This window comes from Macrobrachium nipponense, chromosome 40, assembly GCF_015104395.2.
Source record: "Macrobrachium nipponense isolate FS-2020 chromosome 40, ASM1510439v2, whole genome shotgun sequence".
Taxonomy (NCBI): Eukaryota; Metazoa; Arthropoda; class Malacostraca; order Decapoda; family Palaemonidae; genus Macrobrachium; species Macrobrachium nipponense.
Window position 1 is genome coordinate 50,524,864 of NC_061101.1, and position 7,500 is coordinate 50,532,363.

General features: G+C 39.4%; 2 protein-coding genes across 2 annotated transcripts in view; one reads left to right on the forward strand and one right to left on the reverse strand.

The window, feature by feature from the left end:
• The window catches only part of LOC135212153 (RNA-binding protein 7-like), a 340,935-nt gene that overhangs the window by 280,034 nt on the left and 53,401 nt on the right, over window positions 1-7,500 (forward strand). The gene's annotated exons all lie outside the window — the stretch shown is intronic.
• Window positions 1-7,500, reverse strand: part of LOC135212152 (uncharacterized) — a 246,450-nt gene that overhangs the window by 231,952 nt on the left and 6,998 nt on the right. The window lies entirely within an intron of this gene.

Sequence of the window (7,500 nt, forward strand, 5' to 3'; positions counted from 1 at the left end):
GAAGGTAGATATTTCAAAAATGGAGAAGTGTCACTTTGTACAGCGGTCAGTCCAAGGCTCAATCCGCCTCTATCTTTTATGACTCGGCCGCTTGTTTATTTAATCTTCCTGTCGAAGAGTGATTGGGTTTGTACCTGGAATCACTGGTGTCTCTGACCCACTTGCTCTCTCTCTCTCTTCTCTCTCTCTCTCTCTCTCTCTCTCTCTCTCTCTCTCTCTCTCTATATATATATATATATATATATATATATATATATATATATATATCTCTCTCTCTCTCTCTCTCTCTCTCTCTCTCTCTCTCTCTCTCTCGTCTCTCGTCTCTTCTCTCTCTCTCCTGAGTTTGCGGAGAAGCAGGTATTGACAAATAGGCCTATTGTATTTGCGTATTGCATTATGCACGTTCCTAAAATAGAAAAAAAAGTGTTCTTTAAATTTTTTTGATCTGTTGAACAGAGGAAAAGGTCGAACAACTGTAAGCACAGAACTATAAGGAAGGAAATAAAGAGATTAGTCCAAGGCAATAATAATTCATATTTTTTTTATCATTTCCGAAATAAAAGTCCTCAATCTTTGTCGCCAGAATTGATTCCTTTGTAGCCACCGTTTCATTTCAGTCAAATCAAACCAAGAATATACAAAGCTCAGGCTGCTGATGTCAAGGTTTAATTTGGGTCAGACAGGAAATGGAGGAATATTGAGTAGACATCGCCAAATCCCTCTCTATAGCTTCTGGAGACAGCTTAGGCTCCGTGGAATTCCCGTGGGCAGCGCTCTGTCGACAATTGCTTATGTACTGTAAGCAAGGTTGATATACGGGCCTTGCTGTAAGCCTCAGACATCTCTCAGACAAAGGGCTGGTAAAGGACTTCTGCAGACGATATACACTCAGACTAAACAAACTCTTGATACGTACAGACCCGTTTAGTTCCCCACGCCTACGCAGTCGCATATCGCTTAGGTCGAGAAACGAGGAAATACTAACAAAACCTATAAAAGTTTCTAGGCCTACGGCATTAAACACCACATTTTTTTTCTTACCTATAAAGCCATAAAGACTCGGCTTGCAATTTACACGCTCATTTGTTTTCTTGCGCTGAAGTCTAACTAAATATATACTACGTCACGTGTTGCCGAAGGTCTTGTTTTACGGCAGAATTTGGTTTCGTTTGTAAGCTCTCTCTCTCTCTCTCTCTCTCTCTCTCTCTCTCTCTCTCTCTCTCTCTCTCTCTCTATATATATATATTATATATATATATATATATATATATATATATATATATATATATATATATATCTGTGTGTGTGTCATCTGTTCATACAGTGATGTTTCCATTTTAGTTGTCATGATTTTTCCACGTGGAACAGATCAGATTTTGTGTTGATCAACGTACGAATGTATCTACGTACATAGATAAGAGGACCCAACATGCTTTGAATAACAGAACGCTATTGAAAAGATGAAAGTAGAGAACTTCAGTAGTTATTTATAAAGCCTTTAGGCCTATTGATGCAAATTAGCAGTGGTAACATTCACGATAGTAAGAGGAATCCATTAGGCTGATCACGTGTCACAGCTGGTATTTTTATTCACTTATTAGAATTTATTAGCTATTTCTATGAAACTTTAATAAAAAAAAGTGTGGTTCTATTTCTAAAATGATACATTTTATAAAGTAATTTATATTTTTCCTAGGATACCAACGTACACTTTCATAGGAGATTACTCAGCTCAAAGCGCACTGTGGCTGTCTACTGAGTTTATCGCTAGGCCTATGAGAAATTTGCGTTGTTCTCACAAAAAAAGGGGGAAGAAAGCTTGACACCATGATAATTATATAGTTCATTTGTGAAGGGTGAAATAGAAAGTGGCCACCCGGGAAAGAACTGTGTGATTTGTTTGCACATTAGTAGTGTCTTTGCTTTCACATTTTCATTTTTATGACTCTCTCTCTCTCTCTCTCTCTTTGTAATTTTTAAGCTTTTACTATTACTGTAACAGAATCGTTTTCATTAGCATACTGACCGACCCGTCCAAGTTTACTTTCTTATCATATGTCTATATAACAGCCTGGATAAGTGAATTAAGGACATTTTAAGCTCACAAATGCTATTTTTAAGATCGCCACTATAAGAACCTACATTCCTGTTTATGGAGAAACAAATCCACAATTATGCATGGTTACAAATCCATTTAAAAATAAATCTCTAGCTACAGAGAGCTTTCGGGAATCTGTTTACTCATTTTTAAATATATTTGTACCCATACATGACCGTGGACTTGTTTCTCCATAGCAAGACTCGTGCTACTATGAGTATTTTTTAATTCATGTTTATGTTAATGGATATTAGAAGAAAACGCTAATATTATCCGTCCATTTTAAACGTAATGCAGAGGAAAGATAAGGGAAACAAGACTGCTCGCTAGTACCATACGAGAGAGGCGGTTGGAGCACCAGGTTGGAGCACCACCAGACCAGGCCGCCGCCATGTTTGTTTACATTCTCGTCCTTGACTTGTGCGAAGCATCCATCCTGCCTGCTCTTTTACGCCTTGCACATCATTATCATCATCCTCATCACCACGAGATGCTGGGGAGGGGAATATGGCGTTTCGTCACTCGATGCAGCGTCTGCTGGTGGCTGGTGTTTGCCAAGATCTAAGGAATAGGTAGTACTAGTCTTTAGACTTTAGTCTATGAGAACCTCCTGTATTATTATATTATATGAAATATATTTTAAATTATATCCTTCCTTGTCCTCGCTCGTCCTGTCCTAGGTTAGCAAAATATTCGGGTTTTTTAAGTTTTGGACTTTATTTTTTATTATTATTTTGGATCTTAGACCCCATATATATATATATATATATATATATATATATATATATATATATATATATATATATATTATACACGTGTGTGTGTGTGTGAGTGTGTGAAAGAGAGAGACCACTATTACGGGACACGTAGTCAAAGCCAGTAGTTTTGTCTGGGATTTTCAGCAGTAAATGTAATTGACTATCTCGTTACAAGTAAATGACGAGTATGTATGTTTGTATGTATATATATAGTATATAATATATATATATATATATATACATTTGTGTGTGTGTGTTTATATAAACATTAATGGCTCGCTTCAGATGTGTATCATTTTCTCTCGAGTACCAAAGGAAGCAAAGGTAGCTATGTCATTTATTTTTTACTATAAACAGTAATATACTGTGCACATATTTATTCCTGTATGAAAGCATCATATCCATTAAATTTGATGGAACTTATTAATTATACGGTAGAGCGGGATTTCACCATCCCTCAGGTGGAGGTAAGCCTAAGTTCTAAACTGTTTACATGTTTCACAGAAGACATTCACTCAACTGTCTGACAACGCTCTTTATCTGATGTTTATAACGACAGTTTATGGGGAAAGAGAGAGAGAGAGGGTGGGGGGGGGGGGTTGTCCCCAGCCACTCGTTTTAGACCACCAAACACCCTCAACAATTTGCGATCCAGATAAGTTTCGATAATTCTTAATATCTCGTCCAGAGTTGCGAAAAACTGGGCAGGTAGACTTCACGTGAAGTTAGGACTATCTCGCACGCGTCCCGAGTAAGCTGGACGTCGGATCACTCCTTGTTTGTTATGTAGCTACTATGTCGCTTATATATACATAGTTACTATGTCGCTTATATTATACATAGCACTATAGTTTACTACATAATTGTGGTTCTAGATTGTTAACTCCTAGGTTACAAGCGTTACATCTAACGCTTACGACTGAGTCACGAGCCACAACAGCCAACTTCATTAGGCTGAGTAGCGATAACTGCGACTAAACATCCTATAAATACCCGTCGGCATCACGAACATGACCTAAGCAATTTGATCAGCGCAGGTTTTCCGTCACCGTCTCTTACAGTGATCGCCCTTGATTACGAAACCAATTCCTATTCAAGAATCAAGTGGTTCAAATCGCCTCATGTAACTTAACCGCTGAAAGGACTGTCTACAATGCTTAATGAAATGGACGTGCTATTTTATGCGTTTAATTTCTCTCTGCCTTCGTTAATTCGAGAGAGAGAGAGAGAGAGAGAGAGAGAGAGAGCGGAATGGAATGTAGAATTTTGGCCAAAGTCCAAGCGCTGAGACCTATGAGGTCATTCAGCGTTGAAACGGAAATGAGAGTAAAACGGTTTCAAATGCGTAACTGGAGGAAAACCTCAAAGCAGCTGCACTATGTAACTTTTGTTATGAGAGGGTGGAAAGCAAGATGGACGATAGAGAATGTAAATGGGGGTACAGTAAAAGGAACGAAAGGAGTTGCAGCTGGGGGCTGATGGGATGCTGCCAATGCCTATGATACACCGCGTGAAGCCCACTGACGGCACTCCCTCCTACGAAGAGGGAGAGAAAGAGAGAGCTTTAGATTCTAATATTTCCTTTGGTGTACATTTTTGTAATATTTTGTAATACCTTACCTATGTGAATGACGTGTAATATTTTTTTCTAATAAAGTTAAAAAAAATATTTCCTTTGGTTGTGTGTGAGAAAGAGAGAATTACGCGCATCATGTGGGGAACTCTAAAGGCATCGTTCAGCAGTTTCAAACCGGTAACGGACCTTAGACGCATGGGTCTACTCATCCCGCCGTGAGCCATGCATTAGGTACCAACATATCTCAATCTCAGCTAGCTTGAATTATGGTTTATTTTTCCATTTTGGACGCTTCAGGGCTCGATTCTCTCTCTCTCTCTCTCTCTCTCTCTCTCTCTAAATTAGAGCTTTATGAATTGTAAGAGAAACAGGAGACTGGATCGAAGACTGGCTTACAAATAGAAAACAGAGTCGTAATGGACGGTGAAGAATCAGAATGGGCAGATGTGACAAGCGGAGTTCTTCAGGGTTTTGTCCTGGCCCACTCTTGTTTTATTTACATTGATGACATCGATGTAGGCTTGATTAGCAGGATAGCCAAGTTTGCAGGTGACACCAAACAAGGTGTGCATGCAGCAGACCCAAATACAGTGGAAAGTTTAGGAAACTATCTAAAGAAAATAGGAGTGGTAAAAAAATGGCAAATGCTTTTTAACTTGGATAAGTGCAAAATGTTACAAATAGGAACAAACATCCCTCACGCCTACTACAGGCTGCTGGGGAATGACATAAATGGTGTAGAACAAGAGGAGGACCTTGGAGTCATTATTACCAAGGACTTAAATCCACAAAACAGTGCATAAAAGCTGAAAATAAGACACAGAAACTAGTGGGATACATAAAGAGGCAGTTCAGATACAGAAACGAGGAAACGGTACTGCAGGTCTACACATCAATAGTTAGACCTCATCTAAAAATAAATAGACTAGAAGGGGTTTAAGCAAGAGCCACAAAGTCAGTTCCACCTATCAGGAAAATAGGCTACCAAAGACGATTAGAGCCTAAGCATGTATGACTTAGAAACACGACGATTGCGAGAACAACTAATAGAAACATTCAAAATACTGAAAGGCATATCAAAAGTAGACAGTAACCTCTTCACATTACGAAAACCAGACAAGAAATAATGGATGGAAACTAAAACTGAAGAGATGCAACACTTCTCATTGTGGGAACTTCTTTACATACAAGATATGTGACACAGGGAATAAACTGCCACCAGAAGTTGCAAACAGCAACAGTGTGGAAGAGTTTAAAAGAAAGCTAGACAAAATCATTAGGGCACTGTGAATGAACAGTAAAACTTGCTCCTACAGATAAGTGAGCACATGATGTATCCTCGGATGGAAGAAATCTTTGAGACATCCTAATCCTTGTAATTCCTTGTAAGTCTCTCTCTCTCTCTCTCTCTCTCTCTCTCTCTCTCTCTCTCTCTCTCTCTCTCTCTCTCTCAAAAACACCAGCCGGTACGCCCGCCACCCGTTTTTGTGTCAGTCTCTCGTGTCAGCATGTGACCGCCCATTGTATTTAACCGAAAGTTATTGTTCGTCACAATAGGACTGAAGTTATAGGAGCGCTCGCACAGGACTAATGTGGTTTAAGGACTATAGGTCTAAGCCAATGGACGTTCGGTCGAAGCCTGGGGTTGGGAGGGAGGCTTTGTTCCTCTCCGTTGGATGGGTGAGGCTTCGCCCCTCGGCCTATTCCGTCATCCTTACTCTCTCCTCTCTCTCTCTCTCTCTCTCTCTCTCTCTCTCTCTCTCTCAAACAGAGTGGACAAAGGTCCTTTACAGCTAGTTTAGAAGATGTTAAGGACTTTGACTACTGGGAAAGGCTACAATTTTTAAAATTATATAGTCTAGAAACAGGCATGGAAACAGATAGAAGGAATAGCCGAAAACATCATGGAGCTAAAAATATCAGGAAGAGCAAGCAGAGATAGATTAATAGCGCCCAAAACTATACCAGGAAAATTAAGGAAAGCACACAGGACATTAATCCACCACGCACCAACATCGACAATGCAGCGTCATATTCAATGCGTTGCCAGCTCATCTGAGGAATATAATCAGGAGAGAGCGTATACATGTGTTTAAGAATAAGCTCGACAAATATGTAAGCTGCATCCCAGACCATCCAAGATTGGAAGATGCAAAATATACCGGAAGATGCATTAGCAATTAGACATTAGAGGTGCCTCACACTGAGGGACCTGGGGAAACCCGAACGAGCTGTAAGGTCTGTAAACGGTAAGGTAAGGTAAGGTCTTCCTCTCTCCGCCCCGTACCAGCCCTTTCGTCATATATTTTGCTTCGTTGCCTTTGTATTGACAAAATTAGACGCAGTCTAACAGAACGCGGCTTCCAGTTGTACTAATGATCAAAGTGACACGATAGTTCAGTTTTGTGAAAGAACAAACGTTTCTGTACTGCGAACTTTGGGAGCAGACGTGATAAATACGGAAGTAGTAGTAGTAGTAGTAGTAGGTCTAATAAAATGAATTATATTGAGATTGTTTAATACATAAATAGACTACTCTTTTGCTTTTGCCATCTGGCCACCCAGTCTGTGGTGTTTCCGCATGGTAACACTATGTCCCGGTCTTCAAATAGTTACGCTTTGTGTAAGTTTTAGGTAAATAAAAGGATATCTGGGAGTACATTTGCAACTGAAAAGTGTTTTAATAAATTACAGTATGCGAATTACACCGTTAATATTCGAAATAGGATATTATTATTGTTGAATGTAAGCAATGTAACTATGTAAAGCCCGGGACGCAGTGTTACCATATGCAAACACCACAGGCGGATGGACAGATGGAAAAAAACAGAGTATAGAAGGGGTACAAGGATGCCGATATGACCAGTAGCAATGCATCTCAAGATCATCAACAAGGCGTGATCCGACCTCCAGCTTACTCCGGGCGCGTGCTAGACTCTACGGGCAAATAGAGCCTTGTTTCACCAACGAAAATTAGAATAAATGTGCTGTTTTGCTAGAAATAATTGTTCTGTACTGTTTAACATGCACATCATTTATTTTTTACATTTTCATTCTACTAAATAAAT